Source organism: Haemaphysalis longicornis, unplaced genomic scaffold (assembly GCF_048455015.1).
Source record: "Haemaphysalis longicornis isolate Haplotype H1 unplaced genomic scaffold, Haemaphysalis longicornis Haplotype H1 scaffold_4, whole genome shotgun sequence".
NCBI lineage: Eukaryota > Metazoa > Arthropoda > Arachnida > Ixodida > Ixodidae > Haemaphysalis > Haemaphysalis longicornis.
This window is the reverse complement of record NW_027526361.1, coordinates 120,326,850-120,346,901: the sequence shown is the minus strand read 5'-3', so window position 1 is coordinate 120,346,901 and position 20,052 is coordinate 120,326,850. Positions and strand designations below refer to the sequence as shown.

At 43.6% G+C, this 20,052-nt stretch overlaps 2 long non-coding RNA genes across 2 annotated transcripts; one reads left to right on the top strand and one right to left on the bottom strand.

The window, feature by feature from the left end:
* Positions 1–1,617: 1,617 nt before the first annotated feature.
* LOC144179331 (uncharacterized) lies at positions 1,618–4,296 on the bottom strand. The gene is made up of 3 exons (XR_013324206.1): positions 4,158–4,296; positions 3,525–3,590; positions 1,618–1,824 (listed from the first exon to the last, which is right to left on the bottom strand). It is a non-coding gene; the product is annotated as an uncharacterized LOC144179331 (long non-coding RNA).
* Positions 4,297–14,807: 10,511 nt separating this feature from the next.
* On the top strand, positions 14,808–17,444 carry LOC144179329 (uncharacterized). Its single transcript, XR_013324204.1, has 3 exons — positions 14,808–14,880; positions 15,469–15,533; positions 17,273–17,444. It is a non-coding gene; the product is annotated as an uncharacterized LOC144179329 (long non-coding RNA).
* The last annotated feature ends 2,608 nt before the right edge of the window (positions 17,445–20,052 follow it).

Here is a 20,052-nt window from a genome sequence, read left to right as displayed (position 1 = left end):
TGTCGCCATATTAGCAGGGACATTTTATTCGGCCTATTTCCAGTTTAGTTTCTCCCACTTTATCTCTCCATCATTACGCACTTCAGTTTACCCACTCTCCAAATGCAGTAGTACACTCTCCGTTCTTCTCAACTTCTCTTCTATCATTGAGCGAACGGGAAATACCGCCTGTTTCCCTTTAAGTACCTGACATTGTCCGCTTATGACGTGACTTTGTACTTTTTTCTCTCTTTCTTTAATTCTTTTACATGGTTCCAAAACTTTCTCGGCGCGCCTTTATCCTTTGCTCGCGTGTTCGACACCCATCGGTCACTTACTCGTCTGCATTTTTTCAGTACAAGATATTGTACATCTAGCTTCAAAAGGTGGGACCAATTCCATTTCATAGTTATTTATCCTGCTTTCATTCGAACTCGCTTGTACTCCCCGTGCTCTCTCAATGCTTGCTGCCTTTGTGTAACAGCTTCCTCGATTTCTTTATTCCACCAGATCCCCAGCTTTCTTTTTGCTTTGCAGGAGTCCCGTTTTTTGTGTTCCTTATCTTGCCTTGAATGAAACCAAACAGTGTGGTGTATTCCCAATTCTTCGTAGACTGTCTCTCAATTTCCGCCTCCAGATTTTTGGAACAGTGGCGCCCTCGCAAAATACAACGGCCGCAATTATACACCAACTGGCACAGCTGCGGGGGCGCGCTCGCCCATTGACAGCGTCGCGACTCGCACGCCGCTTGCGTTTGACCGAGTGGCCGAGCTACTGCGCAGATATTGCAGAAATGGTACGGCGTGCCGGAGCTGAGACCTTACAGATGCCAAGCAGCCTAAGCGCGGTATTTCGGGTAAGCCCGAGCCGGTCAAAAGCTGTCATAGTGACAATTGTATTGTTTCTTCGCTACAATAGCTGCCCCAGAAGAAGGGATGTCCATGAAAGCCATCTTAGCCAAACATTTCTCGAGATATTTTCGGACAGAGTTTTCTTTTTTTGATGCCATCAAACTCCTCCCTCCCTCAAGATCAACTTCTGCTGGTCGAGAGGGCCAGTCAAGCCGGCATGGCACATGGTTACCTGAAATGAGGAACCACCGCACCAAAACGTAGCTCAAAAAGAGTTTTGTCTCTGTCTCTCGAACTGCGAAAAAACTTTACAGTTGTAACGACGTTAACTCTAAGAAATTCAGACTGCCTGGGTTGGAAATATTGTTCTCTTGCAGCACTCGTCGCGTGAAAACGAGTAAAAGGAGGAGCCAACTGCGTCGCACACCTGATTAGCTACGAATAGATTTCACAAGCCATGTGACATGACAGTTTTGCGGAACAGCCCACTTCGCTGCGTTGTCAGAGTACATGAAGCATTTTACTGAACTCTTACACACCAGCAATCGGCATATATACTCTGTGGCGGCGATAACTATGACTGGAGAGTAAGGTACAACTGCGTGAAGCGCAACTGTCGGTGTAATGTAGCCTGCAGCCTGCTTGGAAAATATTATTGGATATCTACAATAAACTTGGATGGAGAACTTCATGACGATATACCGCACCATCAACCAAGCAATTCACCATCATCACAAGTTAGAACATCAGAGATGGCAAAATGTGCATGAAAAATAGTTCGTGTACGTTCAGTAGGGGTAGCCATTTATTATCGCATCACTTTCATGGTTTCTCCACCACCAGTGGAGCTATTTTTTCAGCAGCGCACCAAGCGGTATCTATTACTGCGATGCAGTTTCTTCGGCGCGGGCCATGGCATCTTCTGCACGGAAGCCTATTCCACCGGTGCCACCGACACCACCTCCCAGGGCAGCACCAGGGGCGGCGATCATGGCTGAAATAAAGGTACAAAAAACAGAAAAGGAACTTTTGAAGCGACAGGTTTCAATTGCCCGTTCTGCAAAAATCTTGTGTTTGGGTCGTCGGCGTTACTACGGTAATTATTGTGGCTGGTATATTACGTTACCTACTTTTTTTCAGGTCCTGTTGGCTGGGATCGCGGAGTGGCGTGACCTAAGTAGCCTATGGCTGCGAATGAGGTTGTGCGTCTGCTTGCCGTTCCCGTTGGATCTGTTAGGCCTCAAAGTGAATCATATTTGCTTCAAGGTCTACCGTGGTCAACCGGTATCCGCAGCCAGCATGTAGTGAGTTTGACGGTGGCTTGGCGTGTCGTTAAGCTTAATGTTATGGTACCTATTGCTAGATCCGAACATAGGCCTAACACCATGGCCGCTCAGGCAGACTGGGCGGAGGCGATGATAGCTACCATTACAAGCTCACTGCCGTTTCACCAGTTCCCCTTCGGCTGCGACAACAACAATAGTTCTATACGCACTCCAAGGTACTGGCCAAAGCCTACAATTGTTGCTGTCAGAACGTCGCTACTTGTTAACGAGTTGAAGTTTGGTTTCGACCTCAACATAACCAACCAAAAGTTCCCACAAATACATTATGATTTGGTAAGTGAAAGTGAGGACTGCCGTCCGAGGCTTCAGGCTCATTGCCGGACAATATTACTTTTTCTTGCAGAACTCAAATGAAGTGCTTAGGTATATTGGAAGTTCCTTTGGTCCTCTTTGTGCAGAGCGTCAGAGTTTGCCAGGAAAAAATTGCGTGACGGTTACTATACCCCCAGTAAAAGTTGAGCACAGCGTGAACAAGTCTTTTTCTTTGTGGTGGCACATTGATGCGGCGTCTCGGGAAGCAATTGCGTTGTCAGCAGGCAGGCACGCGCTATTCTGGCGTTATTCTGCAGCGCGTGGCTGCCGCCGAGAACGTCTCGCACGGTCTCGGCATACCGAACTTCCGGTCAAACTTTCGCCACACTTGCCTCCGCTTTCTTGCTCGCTCTAGTCAGTATTTATTCGGCGTCCTCTTCACTCACACCCGTAGAACGAGGCCGACAGCGGTGTGAAAACGCAGCCACTGAACACGTCTTGCGCGGCCTGGGCGTACCGCCCCCCTCACATGTTCGCCATTCTTTCCTCCTTTGCTTCAGTAAAATTGACAGCTGGGCTAGTTGGGTTTGATTCATCGTAAGTAGCGCTTGAAACGGGACACAGAAGAGAAGACACACATGACGGCGCTTTCCTGCTCGGTGTGCCTTGTCTATCCTAGGTGTTGTCTTCGTTCCCTGGGTTACAACGACACCGACGGCGAAGCGAGACACAACAGTGGATACTGAGTAGCTGCTTAATAAAAGCCTCGTAGGTTCTTATATACTGAGTATTGTCTCACTCGCACTCCCCTAAGAAGGTACTAAAAGATGTGATGCGCTGATAATGAAATTAGGTAGCGATGCTTTTGGACAAGTAGGATTTTGTGAATACTAGGTGCAAGAAGGACAAAAACACTTTTTGGATTTACTCTGCATTTTGAAGAGTCCTATTGGCAGGCAATAATAATTGCACTGGGAAAAACGTCCAAACACCCCTCGTGCTCCTAGGGGCCGAGTTAAAAAAACTTGGCGAATTCTGTGGAGCCTGGACAGGCTTTGTAACACTTAGAATTTCGAGTAAAAAACTGCATAGTTACCTAAGATGACCGCAAGCACAACGAGAAGTTGGAGACCAAAAAGACGGAACATGGTGGAATTAGTTGCTGAAACAAAAACAGAATTTTTCTTGATGGTTAAAAACAATAGACTTGGTATTTTTGAAATCCGCAGTGTAAAAATTTAGTCCAGTAAAAGGAAGGGCAGCTGTAAAAATGCTATGAAAAGGATAGATATTATAAAAACGCACATCATATGTCGTCTCCTTAAACATATGGTTTGTTAAAATACAGCAGTTCAAACTTAGGGATAAATAATTTCCCATGAGCAAAAATGTTTGCTTTCCCTGAAAGGCAAGCGCACCCTTTTTATTTGGGATATTTCACATGTTCATTGCGTTCGTTAAATAGTTAAAACAACAAATTTTTTGGAAGTGCAAACATTAAACAGCATTGCAAACGGCTTCTGAGTTAAATTCTAATTTTCTGCAATCACAGTTGTAAATAGTCCTAATGAAAGGCATGTGCAGGACGCTGTCGTAACTACACTTCAAGTTATTATTCCTCGAAATACATCGCTACATAAGTCTGCAAGAGGCAAATCTTGGAAAGAATTCAGAAGAAAGCAGTACTTCTGCTTGTTGTAATTATTGTAAGTAGTTAGGCCACACTTACCTAAGGCACTTCACGAAGAAGACTCTGCGTTTGTCCGGGCAATAGCTGACAGTAAGCCTGGTGAAACACCGTGCTTTTATAGCGCGAACCAGTGATGAATTTATGTGTTTTTCAACTTCCGATGACAGCTGAAAACCAAAGTGCACAGAAATAAAAATTTATTCGGTATTGTTGCATTTTCATTTGGAAGAATAAGTGTGTCAGGGCTGTTTTTAATTATGTTGTAGGCGAAACAGCGTAATTGGAAATGCCAGTACAACATGGCCTCGTTTTATGAAAAGTTTTTTTATTTCAAATTCTTAGATCGGATGCCCGTTGTTCCAAAAAACCAATCTCATTTGCAACGTCGCAGAAAGAACTCAATTATCCGAAACAATTTCAAACTGTCTTTGTCTGACGTTTTGTGTATAATTGGACGATCCTTTTGCCGCGGATCAAAAACTGTTCCAAATCATACCCGACAGAGCAATTAGGGCGTACAACTTATCAATTTTACCGTTTTTGTCGTCATATGACCGCAAGGAACGTCGCGAAGAACTACGTGACCAACAAAAAAAGTAGCCAGAAACCGTTTTACCGCACAGTCCCGAAGTTTGTTAAAAGTCCATATCAGAGGCAGATAGTGCATAGGGTTTAAACTTTTTTTTATCATTAGGCTACCTTTTATTGGCGTTTGGTCCACTCAACTCATTGCCTTAAACTTGTCTGTAGTCCATGTGGTTCTCAATTGACGACACCAATGGAGCAATAGAACAGTACAGACCTCTTGCGTGTAGTAGAAATTCTAAAAAACTCAAAACAGTTTTGAGCTTGATCTTATGTAAACTGAGTCAAAGTAATAGTCCAAATCCACGCGGTTTTGACCATACCGGATTTGATTTTGACCACGCGGTTTTGACCATAGTCCTTTTTTGGGTACGTTTTCACTTAATGTCGCCATCAGGGTGGCAAGAAAGGTTCGCTTTAATAAAACCAGTGTAAACGAAAGCAGCCCTTTAGGGTATCCCTACAATGCAGATTTCATGTGCTTTGCCTATCGAAGGCGCGGGTGCATAACAAGGATTACTCAAATGCAAACTGCAAAGTGTTTTTTACTTAGCTCCTTTCACTTAGCAAATTGACTCAGCCATAGGACAGCATGGCGTGAGTGTTGTCAGAATGATTTGGTGGCATTACTGTTTAGGGTAAATTCCATTTAATCAAACTCTGACCAAGCAGTTCTGTTTTCAGGGATAAAGTAAAGTTGTCCTTCCAAACAAATGAAAAACCCCAAACTTGCTAAACCACATCCCCAGAATCAAGTGATTTTCACATCAATAGGGTTGCAAACCGGACTAAGCAAAAAGTCACGGAGAAGGCACGAATCTCCCTGAATCAAAGAATAGCAGAAAACAAGGTTTTATTTTACGGGAAACGCTTCTGTACCCCTGTCAAAACATTCACTGAAAGCAAGATAAGGTTGCCAAGTCGAGGTCTTACGAGGACGATTTTTTGCAGGTTTTCTGTTGCGTGTTAGCGGATCTGACGTGAAGTTGAAGCTTTTACAATCTGTCATTGAGCGTTTTAGCCCCTGTGTAACTTCAATGTATGCAGGATAGAAAGCGTGATCTTCTAGTGCCTACCAAACATTTGAAGAATATCGCACTCCTTAAAAGCTGCCATCCACCCGTCAACTGCTCCCGTTACGTAATAAAAGAGCCGAAAAAAACTTGAAAGGCCTATTCGAATTACTAGCTCCACACTCTTGCTTTTTATTTACGGGCAATTAATATGTAGAACCCTATACTCCAGCTGTTGTGAATGAAAGAGTTATTCCGTCCAATATGACTCATGTTTCGGGGCCGAAATTGTGTCAGAAAAAAATTTCAGGTTGACATGTTTATACACCCCGCTCCTGTTTACAGCCATGAATCTTAATCATTAAGTTTTTAGGATCTAAAATGCACACAAGAAAACTGTCCTATCATATGTTTACAGAATAGTCTCACTAGTTTCGTTATGGACGCACAAATAAACGTCAGAGGGTGAACTCTACCATGGAGTAGAATTATTTTATACGAAAGTGCAAAAGACCTGAAAACGGCAGTAATTTTAACGGTGCTCAGCTGAACAGAGATGTAACTCAGGCAAATGATTCAGCACCAAATAAAAGTTTTACGACAACTTATACTTTTCCTTTTCAGAAGAAATCACGCCGTACACGACATTGTTCCCATAACGATGATCATAACAGGCAACATCAGTATCAATGTAACTCATAATGTAGCAGGTTCCCACATTCCGTACACTTTATTAATTCGCCAGGAATTGACTCGTGGAGATGGTCTGCCAACCTAGAACCATTGTCATTGTATGTACACAATCGGTTGGAAAATTGCGATCACAGCGAAATGAAGCCAACTGCTGGGGTTACTTGTGAAGTAATTCAATCCGCTCGCAAAGTCATAATAGAACAATTTACGTGGCGAATGAACGTTTGCGTTCATGCATCTGTTTATATAATCTGCTCCATAATGCAATTTTTTGCGATTTTTTTTCAATTTCTCAATTTTTTTATGCAATTTTTTTCGCGGGAATAGGTCTAAGGCACACAAGGACACTGTTGATTATAAGTATCCCCGTCCTTTCCCGGCACCTCAAAAAGCAATAAAAAGATTGTCTGCTTTACTTTTTTGTGTGACGTGCATTTTGGATATTTCTGATAAATCTGGTATTTAAGTTGGGAACCGTTGCAGCTTGTAATATACAGGCTATCTAACTTTGCCCTCGAAGGAAGAGAGAGGCCTTGTTTTAAAGGAAAGGGTTTTGCCCGCGTTTACAATTGCCTACATTGTTTTTTGCGAAGTATTAGGGATGTAGGCAAAAAGGCCGACAAATAGTCGGACACGAAGAAAAAGAGTAACTGGCGCGCCTTTAGGTGCTGGACGGACCGTTTTTTCAAGTGCGCCGCAGATATCACAATTTCGAATTGTGACCAAGGTCTTCTGAATACCAAAACAAAATAAAGAAAATACACATGCCGTATAGTGGGGAGCAGTGCAGCTTCGAGCGCCTCGCTTGTGCATTTCGCGGCAAAGAGGCGGTGAAGAAACCTGTCTCCACACAGAAATTGAGTTTAGGGAATCATTGGAGCACATTGTTTTTGGGCATTACAAAAATAGGACTTCCACAAAATATTTTTTTGAAAGCGACGGGTTTAGGCTAACAGGTATGTTGGTTTTCTCTACCTAAATATTCCTCAAATTTTTCAGAGCTTCTTTACCCGCTTGTGGTGTGTTTCCAAGTCATGCGTTCCGGTTGCTTTTGTTGCCAAGGTACACAAAAATGCGTTTCCAGTGAAACTGAGGCCCAAATAACGAGCATAAATTTTATTTACTTCACCTAAACTGCTATTTCAATTATGATATTTTTAATAAACCCAATGACCTTCGGTACCACGGCAATCCGTGCTATAGCCCCGAAAGCACAATTTGCGTCCGATGAAACAACCACACCTAAACCGAAATTCTACGGCGCTTGTAAGTCTGCTTCCGCGTTTTGAAGGTGAAAGGACAGCCAGTTGAGGTCAATAAATTCCGGACTAGGAATGGTTTACACAGGGCAAGGCTCATACCCCGCATAAACATATATATATATATATATATATATATATATATATATATATATATATATATATATATATATATATATACCCACTTTTTTTCTGCGCTTTGAAATCTTCGGTTTGGCACGAATTACATTGACAGGTTCCTTTGTAGCTACATCGTGTTCGTGCTTCTTTTTTCGCTCAGGTTTATTCTTCTTTGGCGCAAAATTGATTTAGTTAAGTTCAACCGCCCACTGGTAACTACGCCACAGTTTCCCAATATTCGTTACCCACGGACAGGTGACTATTGGGACCATCTAAGTATAACAGTCGTAAAAGCAGAAGCATACACAAGAAGAAGAGTTTGCAAACAAACAAAAAAGAGAAAGAAAAGAAAAGGAGAAACACGTGGGAATATCTACTGAAAATTAAAATAAAAATGAAAGACGAATGGAGGAAAGTTTAGCGCCGAAAGAAGCCTAGATTTGAAAAAACGATATGCAACCGGGAAACCACCATAGCCAGAGAGAGGTCAGACAAAATGCGGCATTCATTGAAATCACCATTCAGAATTGTACACGTGCATGATCAAAAGTAATGCACTTTTGATATGGAATGGGGCATAACAGCCAATACAGGGGTTGGGGAAAGTCAAGCCTTCCTCTATTGGCTGGGTTAAACCCCGCACATGGCGATAAGTCTGGTTTCGTACAGCATCCCTACAATCATACCTCTGCGCACACACAAAAAAACCATTCACCAAGAACATATATGGTGTAATTTGGGGCCCAAGTTCCGACCAACACGCTCTCGTATCACGCCATATTGCGCCTAACCGACCCTGCCGTACACCTTTGCCCTAACTGCACTGCCTGTCTTTTATAGGTAGCATTTAGGTCATTGTTTCCGACATGTCCCCATCCAACAATAACCACGTCTCCGCACTGGGCGGCGAAGCTTCGCTGCACGGCTTTGGAGGCTGACGCTAATCTGATCGCCCGGGCAACCATCATCACCGCCAGAACGGCGACCACCAACGTCAAATAACTCTCCCCATCAGTGTGTTTTTTCCCAATCAATGTGTTTTTCTGGGTGTCTGCCTGCCCCTGTTCTAGTTTCGTGCCGCCATGTTCATGCCTCACGCTGCACGCATTACTATTCTAACTCATGTACCTGGGCACGCAACATACCTAGATAACGCAGTGGCCGCAAGCTGAGCTCCTTTCCTAGAAAACTGGGCTTAAATCACTCACAAAATTGAGCTTTTCGTTTACTTTTTAGTGCGGCGGTCATTTCATATGCTGGACAACAACCAAAGTATTTTGCAAAATGGCGCGCGCTTTGGCCATAAAACACGACAAAAAGAATGGAAATAAAAACTGAGTGTGTGGAGCTTACACTCATGCCGTTAGCAGGACAGAACAGAGCGGAAGACCTCCAAAGAGTGAGAAAAAGAATATGAAGAGGATATAGCAATATAAAATACAGAAACAAAAGATAATTACTAATTTCGGAGAAAACTTTTCCTGATATGTAGTAGCCTTTAAAAGCGTCGAAACTTTGCCTAGCTGGCCCTGGACTATTATTCATCGAACTCCGTTTCTTGGAACGTGATTTTGAAGATGTCGTTTAATCGAATCCTGTATCATTGATAGTGTCTCATCTAACACGGTTTCATGGAACGCCGCTCCGTCGAATATTTATTCCCATTCATAAGAGATATAGCTAAGCACAGTGCTAACGTATGAGCAAGCTTGCTGCTAGTGACGTAAAAACGGATTAGAGATACGACTCTACCAGACTCTTGCGCACTGCCTAGCATCTTCAAAAACGGTAGACACCTACAACCATTTGTTCTATATAAGGAGATCCATTGAAATTTTGTCCTCTTAAAATTTATTACAGCTGATTTTAGGTGACCGTCTTTTTGACGTTTGATTTACCCCAGGATCTTGTGAATACATCCGACAACCAAGGCTTCATCTTACCACCGATTTATCATTACCGGTTTTGAAGCTGCTGCTATCCAATCATTTCAACAGGTTTTCCCAAAAAGGGTGCATCATGGTTGTTTTTTCCTTTACCTCAGATGTGTTTGGACAGGTTCAGAAGGTTGGCTTGCAAACCTTTACACAAGTGAGGCCAATTTCTCAAAGCTCTGTAAGGAATGCAAGCACGTGCTTGCGTTCCGCCCACCTCACAGAATCTGCCGAGTAAGTCCCTTAGCGAAAGTTGGGTTTCAAGATGCCAAGTGTTTGCATTTGCGTTTTTTCAGAGATTCGACGATATAGAGAATAACGTCACCCCAGCGGCGTCGCAGCTACTTTCATGTTTTGAGACAATTAGGTCGCGGGAAAAGCACACTAACGGCGGGGCTTCGTTATGATTCAGACATTGAGACGATTTCCTCTACAGTTCTGATCTGCTCATCTCTTTATAGCTGTTTGGCAGCCACAGAGAAAAGATGCTGTAGAAAGATGGCACAGTGGCTTTCTCAAAGTTGTATACACGTTATTTCCCGGTTTCATTCGTTTCCTAAGCCGCCTAGAGCAAGAACATCCAGTGACTGAAGACTAAAAATAGAACCCCTGCTACGATCCAAAAATCTGCCAAAGCAAAAAAGAAGGGATTGTTGCGCTACATTAAAGCTGAATTGGCCTGTATACGAATCAAAGATGCCATGCAAAAATTCCGTTAAAAAATGCCGTTCAAAGATGCATATTCCGTTCAAGTGACAGTGAAGCCGCATTTGCCTGAACGCCGTGCAAAACTGCCGTTCAACGATGCAAATGCCATTCAAAGATTTCTCAAGAGCGATATCTCATAACCAGAAATACTCACAGCTGCTTGTGTGTTCTATCTGTCCAGTTCTACCCATCCAGTGTCATTTTCACGTCACTCATTTTGTTTTAATAAAACCAGTTGATCGTTTGCTTCTGTGTAATTAATATTCGTTGGTTTCGTTTGTTTGCTGAACCAAATCATGCTAGTAGGACGCCAGGCGTGTTATCACTGAGGTACCATTTGCAAAATGTCTTCACCAGGAGGAGGGTGGAAAAGAATAAAATGACCATATGGCATGAACGTACCAGCAAGACGATCGAAAAAATTCAAACATTTTGTTGCCTCAATCGCCACTGCCCCTTTTTCATAAAACGGGCACCACCAATTACACAAAACAACGTTCGAATTAACGGCTTCGAAAAAACGGCCATGCATCCAAATAAAATGTTGTGCGATAAAATGGGGGTTGATGAACTGTCCTGAACCTTTGCCCAGCTGGGTACCGTTCATAGTAGCATATACAAAAAACGGAGATACTGCACTGTACCGGAGCACATGAATTATAAACATGCCACAAGCCGTTAAAGAAGCTCTAAAAATTTGCAGAATTTTTAAGGGAGGGAAAACCAACATACTTGTTAACCTAAACCCATCGCTCGCGAAAAAACGTTTTGTGGAAGTCCTAATTTTGTAATGCCCAAAAACGAGGCCCTCGAATCATTCCCTAAACTCAGTTTCTGTGTGGAGACAGGTTCCTTTACCGCCTCCTCACGCCGATTTGCTCACGCGAGGGGCTCAAAACAACACTGCTCCATACTATACGGCTTGTGTATTTCCTTTAGTTTATTTTCGTATTCGGAGGATGTTGGTCACAATTCTAAATTGTGAAATCTGTGACGCACTTCTTAAAAAGGTTTCGGGAAGCATTAAAGCCACTCCAGTTATTCTTTTCCTTCGTGTCCGTCTATTAATCGGCCTTTTTGACTACATCCCTAATTCTTGGAAAAGAACACTGTAGGCTGTTGTGAACGCTGGCAAAACTCTCTGCCTGTAAAATAAAGAGCATTCTCTCTCTTCCTTGGAGGGGAAAACTAGGTAGCCTGTATATGATAAAATGCAAAGCTTCCCAACTTAAATACAAGATTTATGAGAAATATCCCAGGTGCACGTCATACAAAAAAAAAGCAGGCAATCTTTTTTTTGCTTTTTTTGGGTACCGGGATAGGATGGGGATATTTATATTCAAGAGTGTCCTTGTGGGCAATACACTAATCCCTGCTGAAAAATTCCATAAGGTGCATTTATGGAGAAGATCATGTAAACAGATGCATGCGCGCATACGTTCATTTGCCGCGTAAATTGTTCAAATAGGATTTTGTGAGCAGATTGCATTACTTTACAAATAATCCCAACAGTTGCCTTCATTTCGCTGTGATCGCAATTTTCAAACCGATTGTGTAGATACAATGACAATGGTGCTACGTTGGATGTACATCTCCACGAGTCAATTTCAGGTGAATTATTAAAGTGTACGGAATGTGGGAACCTGCTACATTATGAGTTACATTGATACTGAGGTTGCCTGTTATGATCATCGTTACGGGAACAATGTCGTGTACGGCGTGATTTCTTCTGAAAAGGAGAAGTATAAGTGTTCGTAAAGGTTTTATTTGGTGCGCAATCGTTTGCCTGAGTTGCATCCCTGTTCAGCTAAGCACCGTTACAATTACTTCCGTTTTTACGTCTTTTGCACTTTCGTATAAAATAATTTTGCTCCATGGTAGAGTTCTCCCTCTGACGTTTATTTGCGCATCCATAATAAAACTAGTGACACTATACCATAAACATCTGATGAGACAGTTAGTTTTCCCCTGTACATTTCAAATCCTAAAAACTTAATGATTGGGACTCATGGTTGTTAACAGGAGCTGGGTGTATAAACACGTCTACGTGAAATTTTATTCTGACACAATTTCGGCGTGGAAATATGTGTCAAAATGGACGGTATAACCGTATCATTCACAATAGCTGGAGTAAAGGGTTTTACCTATTAATTTCCCGAGAATGAAAAGCAAGAGTGTGGAGCCAGAATTTGAATGAGCCTTTCAAGCTTTTTTCGGTTTTTTTATGTAACGGGAGCACTTGACGGGTGGCTGGCAGCTTTAAAGGAGTGCGATATTCTGCAAATGTTTGGTAGGCACTAGAAGATCACGCTTTCTATCCTGCATACATTGAAGTTACACAGGGGCTAAAACGCTCAATGACAGATTGTAAAAGCTTCAACTTCACGTCAGATCCGCTAACACGCAACAGAAAACCTGCAAAAAATTGTCCTCGTAGGACCTCGACTTGGCAACCTTATCTTGCTTTCACTGAATGTTTTGACAGGGGTACAGAAGCGTTTCCCATAAAAAAACACCTTGTTTTCTGCTATTCTTTGATTCAGGGAGATTCGTGCCTTCTCCGTGACTTTTTGCTTAGTGCGGTTTGCAACCCTATTGATGTGAAAATCACTTGATTCTGGGGATGTGGTTTAGCAAGTTTGGGGTTTTTCATTTGTTTGGAAGAACAACTTCACTTCTTTATCCCTGAAAACAGAACTGCTTGGTCAGAGTTTGTTTAAATGGAATTTACCCTAAACAGTAATGCCACCAAATCATTCTGACAACACTCACGCCATGCTGTCCTATGGCTGAGTCAATTTGCTAAGTGAAAGGAGCTGAGTGAAAAAAACTTTGCAGTTTGCATTTTAGTAATCCTTGTTATGCACCTGCGCCTTCGATAGGCAAAGCACGTGAAATCTGCACTGTAGGAATACCCTAAAGGGCTGCTTTCGTTTACACTGGTTTTATTAAAGCGAACCTTTCTTGCCACCCTGATGGCGACATTAAGTGAAAACGTACCCAAAAAAGGACTTTACACAACGAGGGGCACATGATACTGAAGGGTTTTTACAGACTCTTATCACGCACCTCATCAAGCACCCCTTCTCGGAATCGATCCTGTGTCCCCCGTCTTATGAAATCGGCCATTCCGCTATGGTCAAAACCGCGTGGATTTGGACTGTTACTTTGTCTCAGTTTACATAAGATCAAGCTCAAAACTGCTTTGAGTTTTTTTAGAATTTCTACTACACGCAAGAGGTCTGTACTGTTCTATTGCTCCATTGGTGTCATCGATTGAGAACCACATGGACTACAGACAAGTTTAAGGCAATGAGTTGAGTGGACCAAACGCCAATAAAAGGTAGCCTAATGATAAAAAAAGTTTAAAACCCTGTGCGCTATCTGCCTCTGATATGGACTTTTAACAAACTTCGGGACTGTGCGGTAAAACGGTTTCTGGCTACTTTTTTTGTTGGTCAGGTAGTTCTTCGCGACGTTCCTTGCGGTCATATGACGACAAAAACGGTAAAATTGATAAGTTGTACGCCCTAATTATGTTATGTTGTACGCCCCCGTGTTATGAAATTGGCCATTCCGATATGGTCAAAACCGTGTGGATTTGGACTGTGACTTCGACTCAGATTACATGAGATAAAGCTCAAAAGTGTTTTGATTTTTTACATTTATTACTGAACGCAAGATGTCTGTACTGTTCTATTTCTCTATTGGTGTAGTCGGTTGACAACCACACGGACTACAGGCAAGTTTAATGCAATGAAGTAGAGTGGACCAAGTTCCAATAAAAGATAGCATAATGATAAAAAAGGTTATACTGTATGCACTATCTGCCTCTGATATGGACTTTTAACAAACTTCGGGATATGGTGGTAAAATCGTTCCTGGCTAAATTTTGGATGGTCAGGTAGTTCTTCACGACGTTCTTTGTGGTCATATGACGGCAAAAACGGTCAAATTGATAAGTCGTACGGCGTAATTACTCTGTCGGGTCTGACCTGGAGCAGAAATTTTTGAACATCGCCAAAAGGATCGTCCAATTACACACAAAACGTCACACAAGGACAGTTTGAAATTATATCGGATAATTGAGTTTGTTCGGCGACGTTACAAACAACCTTGCTTTTTTGGGAACAACGGGCATCCGATCTAAGTATTTGAAATGAAAAAACGTTTCCCAAAAGCGATGCCATGTTGTACTGGCATTTCCAATTAAGCTGTTTCTCGTCCAACATGCTTAAAATCAGCCCTGACATACTTATTCTTCAAAATGAAACTAAAACAATACGCAATAAATTTTCTTTTTGTGTCCATCTTGGTAATTTGCTGTCATCGGAAGATGAAAAAATACATAAAATCATCACTGGTTCCCGCTATAAAAGCCCGGTGTTTCACCAGGCCTACTGTCAGCCATTGCCTTGAAAAACGCAGTCTTCTTCGTGAAGTGCCTTAGGTAAGTGTGGCTTAACCAGCTATGATAATTACAACAGGCAGGATTACTGCTTTCTTCTGAATTCTTTCCAAGGTTTGCTTTTTGCAGACCTATGTAGCGATGTATTTCGAGGAATAACAACTTGAAGTGCAATTACGACAGCGTCCTGCACATGCCTTTCATTTGGACTATTTGCAACTGTGATTGCAGGAAATTGGAATTTCACTCAGAAGCCATTTGCAATACTGTTTTACGTTTTAACTTACAAAGAATATGTTGGTTTAACTATTTAAAGAACGCAAGGAACATGTGAAATATCCCAATTAAAAAGGTTGCGCTTGCCTTTTAGTGAAAGCAAACATTTTGGCTCTTGGGAAATCAATTCTCCCTAAAAAAGTTCGAATCCAGTGCTAGTTTGAACTGCTTTCTTTAAATAACCCATATGCTTAAGGAGCCGTCATATGATGCGCGTTTTTATATCATTTTTGTTTTTCATAGCATTTTTCCAGCTGCTCTGCCTCTTATTGTACTAAATTTTTACACTGCACATTTCAAATAAGCCAAGTCTATCCGTTTTAATCATCAAGCAAAATTCCGTTTTTATTTCAGCAAAAATTCCATCATGTTCCGTCTTTTTGGACTCCAACTTCTGGTTGTGCTTGCAGTCATCTTAGGTAACTATGGAGTTTTATACTCGAATTTCTAAGTGTTACAGAGCCTTTTCATGCCCGACAGAATTCGTCAAATTTCTTTTAACTCGGCCCCTATGAGCACGAGGGGTGTTTGGAAGTTTTTCCCAGTGCTATTATTATTGCCTGCCAAGACGACTGATAAAAAATGCAGAGTAAATCGAATAAGCTTTTTTGTTCTATTTAAACCCTGTATTCAGAAAACGCTATATGTCCAAAAGCGTCGCTACATAATTTCAGTAACAGCGAATCACCTCTTTATTAGCTTCTCAGATGAGTGCGAGTGAGGCAATATTCAGTGTATAAGAACAGAACAGCCTTTTATTGAGCAGCTCCTCATTATCCACTGTTGGGTCTCGCTTCGTCATCGGCGTCATTGTAATCCAGGGAACGAAGATGACACCAAAGATAGAGAAAGAACGCCGAGCAGGAAAGCGAAGAAGGAAAGTATGGCGAAAATGCGAGGGGGGCGGTACGCCCAGGCCGTGCAAGACGTGTTCGTTGGCTCCGTTTTCACATCGGTATCGGCCCCGTTGTAAGCGGTTGAGTGAAGAAGGCGCCGATCAAAAACTGATTAGAGCGAGCAAGACAGCGGAGGGAAGAAAAGCGAAATTGTGACAGGAAGGGCGATATGCCGACACTGTGCGAAACCTTCTCGGCGGCGGCCACGCGCTGCAGAATAACGCCAGAATAGCTCGTGCCTTCCTGCTAACAACGCGATTGCTTTCCGAGACGCAGCAGCAATGCGCCATCACCAAAAAAGAGACTGTGGTTCACGCTGTGCTCGACTCTTGTAGGGGGGTATCGTAACCGTCACGCAATTTTTCCCTGGTAAACTCTGACGCTATGCACAAATAGGACCAAAGGGACTTCGAAGATAACTAAGTACTTCATTTGAGTTCTGCAAGAAAAAGCAATATTGTCCGGTTGAATACCTTTCGGTGTCATTTTCACAAGTGATATCAACGCAGTAGCCAATGTGGTTGGAGCAATCAGCCTTAAGCCACGGACGGCATTTTCACAAGTGATGTCAACGCAGTAGCCGATGTGGATGCAGGAATCAGCCTTAAGCCTCGGACGGCAGTCCTCACTTTAACTTACCAATTACTAATGGGTTTTTGGGAGTTTCGTTGGTTATGTTGAGATCGAAGCCAGACTACAACTCCTCAACCACTAGCGAAGTTCTGACAGCAACAATCGTCGGCTTTGGCCAGTACCTTGAAGTGCGTGTGGAACAATTGTTGTTTTCGCAGCCAAAAGGGAATTGGTTAAAGAACAGTGAGCTTGTAATGGTAGCTATCATCGCCTCTGCCCACTCTGCCTGAGCGGCCATGCTGTTATGCCTATGTTCGCATCTAACGACAAGTAACTTAACATTATGCTAACGACACGCCAAGCCACCGTCAAACTCACTACACGTCGGCTTCCGGTACCGGTTGACCACGGTAGACCTTGAAGCGAATATGATTCACTTTGAGTCCTCACATACCCAACGGCTATGGCAAGCAGACGCACACCCTCATACGCAGCCACAGGCTACTTAGGTCTCGCAAGTCTGTGATCGCAGCCAGCAGGACCTGAATTGCGGCAGGTATTGTAATATACCAGCCACAATAATTACAGTAGTCACGCCGGCGACCCAAACAGGAGGTTTCCCCAGAACGGGTTATTAAAAGCTGTAGCTTCAAAACTGCCTTTTTTCTTTGTTTGTACCTCTATTGCAGCCATGATCGCCGCACCGGGTGCTGCCCTGGGAGGTGGAGTCGGTGGCACCGGCGGAATAGGCTTCCGTGCAGAAGACGCCATGGCCCGCGCCGAAGAGACTGCATCGCAGTAATAGAAACCGCTTGGTGCGCTGCTGAAACAATGCGATAATAAATGGCTGCACCTACTAAACGTACACGAAATACTTTTCATGCACATTTTGCTATCTCTGATGTTCTAACTTGTGATGATGGTGGTGAATTTCTTGGTTGATGGTGCGGTATATCGTGAAGACGTTCCCCATTTATGTTAATTGTGGATGTCCAAAAATATTTTCCGAACCGGATACAGCCTACATTATACCGACAGTTGTGCTTCACGCAGTCGTACCTTACTCACCAGTCATAGTTATCCTCGCCACAGAGTAGTTCATATGCCCAGTGCTGGTGTATAAGTGTTCAGTCAAATGCTTCATGTACTCTTACAACCAGAGAAGTGGGGTGTTCTGCAAACTTTCATGTCACACGGCTTGTGAAATCTATTCGTAGCTAATCAGGTGTCAGACGCAGCTGGCTCCCCCTTTTGCTCATTTCCACGCGACGACTGCTGCAAGAGAACAACCATGTTTACAAACCAGGTAATCTGAATTTCTTAGTGTGAACATAGTTTCAAGTATATTGTTTTACGCGGTATTAGAGAGAGAGGGAGAGACAACACTTTTTATAGAGCTACGTTTTGGTGGGGTGGTTCCTAAATTCAGGTAACCATGTGCCGTCCCTGGACTAGCCCTCTCGGACAGCAGAAGTTGATCTTGAGGGAGGAATCAGTTGGATGGCAGCAAAAAAACTCTGTCCGAAAATATCTCGAGCAATGTTTGGCTCAGATGGATTTCATTGACATCCCTTCTTGGGGGCAGCTATTGTAGCGAACAGACAATACAATTGTCACTATGACAACTTTTTACCGGCTCGGGCTTACCCGAAATACCGCGCTTAAGCTGTTTGGCATCTATAAGGTCTCAGCTCCGGCACTGGCATACTATTTTTGCAATATGTTCGCAGTAGCTCGCCCACTGGGTCAAACGCACGCGGCGTGCCGAGTCGCGCCGCTATCAAAGGGAGAGCACGTATCCGCGGAGTTTACAGTTGCGGTGTGGTTGCGGCCGTTGTTTTGTGCGAGGGCGCCACCGTTCCAAAAACCCGGAGGCGGAAATCGAGAGGCAGTCTACGAAGGACTAGGAATATACCAAACTGTTTGGTTTCATTCAAGGAAAGTTAAGGAACACAAAAAAACGCGACTACTGCAAAGGAAAACTGGTGGAACAAGGAAAGCTGTTACACAAAGACAGCAAGCATTGAGAGAGCACAGGGTGGCGAAGCGAATTGAAATGAAACCAGAATAAATAACTTTGGAATGGAATTGGTCCCACTTTAAGACGCTAGAAGTACAATAACTTGTACGCCAAAAACGTAGACGAGAAAGTGAGCGATGGGTGTCAAACCTGAGAGCAAAGCATAAAGGCACGCCGAGAGAGTGTTGGAACCAAGTAAAAGAACTAACGAAAAAGACCGAAGAAGTACAGCGTCACCTCATAAGCGGGGAAGGTCAGGTACTATAAGGGCACCAGGCGGTATTTCCCATTCGCTCGATGATAGAAGAGAAGTTCAGAAGAACAGAAGAACAGTACTACAGCATTTGGAGAGTGGGTAAACTGAAGTGCGTACACATGGAGAGCTAAAGTGGGAGAAACTAAACTGGAAATAAGGCGAAAAAAATTTGCCTGCTAATACGGCGACAGGGTCTTATGAATTCGCTATACGGCTGGTGAGCCTACTTGTCCCAAAGAGCAAAGCACAATTCATTCGCGCAATTGAAAAAGTTATAAAAACTGAGCATGTACCGGACGATCCGTGTAAGAGCAGGATGAACCTGATATATATTGCCGCATGCTCGCCAATCGCATCAGACCCAAGCTCGTCACAAAGGCGCATGCCGGGGTTGCCCCGACCCGCGAACCATCGGTTAAACACCAGGCCACCCCTCGCATGATCACCAAGTCGACTGGACCGCCACGTGCAGGACGGAGGTTGACGAAGACACTGGGCGCGTGGGTGGTGTGTGAGACGCCGAACAGCGAGCAAGGTCACTTTTTTGTTCTCTTGTCTACGGGCCCAAGTTCGGCCCAAATAAATCAGTTTGATTAGACCTATCTGCCTTTGTCTACGTGACAAACTGGTGGAGGTGCGAGGTACTGCCTATCCCATGCTGCAAACGCCATCGAAGAGTCGCAACGCGAGCCCTTCGAAGCCTCGTCTTGTGGAAACTCCTGTTCACCGTGCGAGCCGGTGGCTTCAAGTTTGGACATCTCCAAGAAACCAGAGCCAGGACCGGTGCACCGCAAACCCAGCAGCAAGGTATGGCCACCCCTGTCATCAGTTTCCAGAGCCCTCGGAACCCAAAAGTGTTCCATGGCGAACTATTCGAAGACGCGGAAGACTGGCTATACCAGTTTGATCGAGTAGCTGCCTTTAATCAGTGGGATGACGCGGCGAAGTCAACAAACGTGTACTTCAGCATAGAAAATTGGCCCGCACGTGGTTTGAGAACGATGAACGGAGGTTAAAGACGTGGACGGAATTTCGAAGCGAGTTTCTGAAAGCACATGGGAATAGCGACCGCCGAGAGAAGGCCGAGCGCGAGCTGCAAACCCGGGTTCAGCTCCCGAACGAAAACTAGACCATGTACGCGGAAGACATGGAACGCCTCTTCAGAAGAGCTGATCCCGCCATAGCCGAAGAAA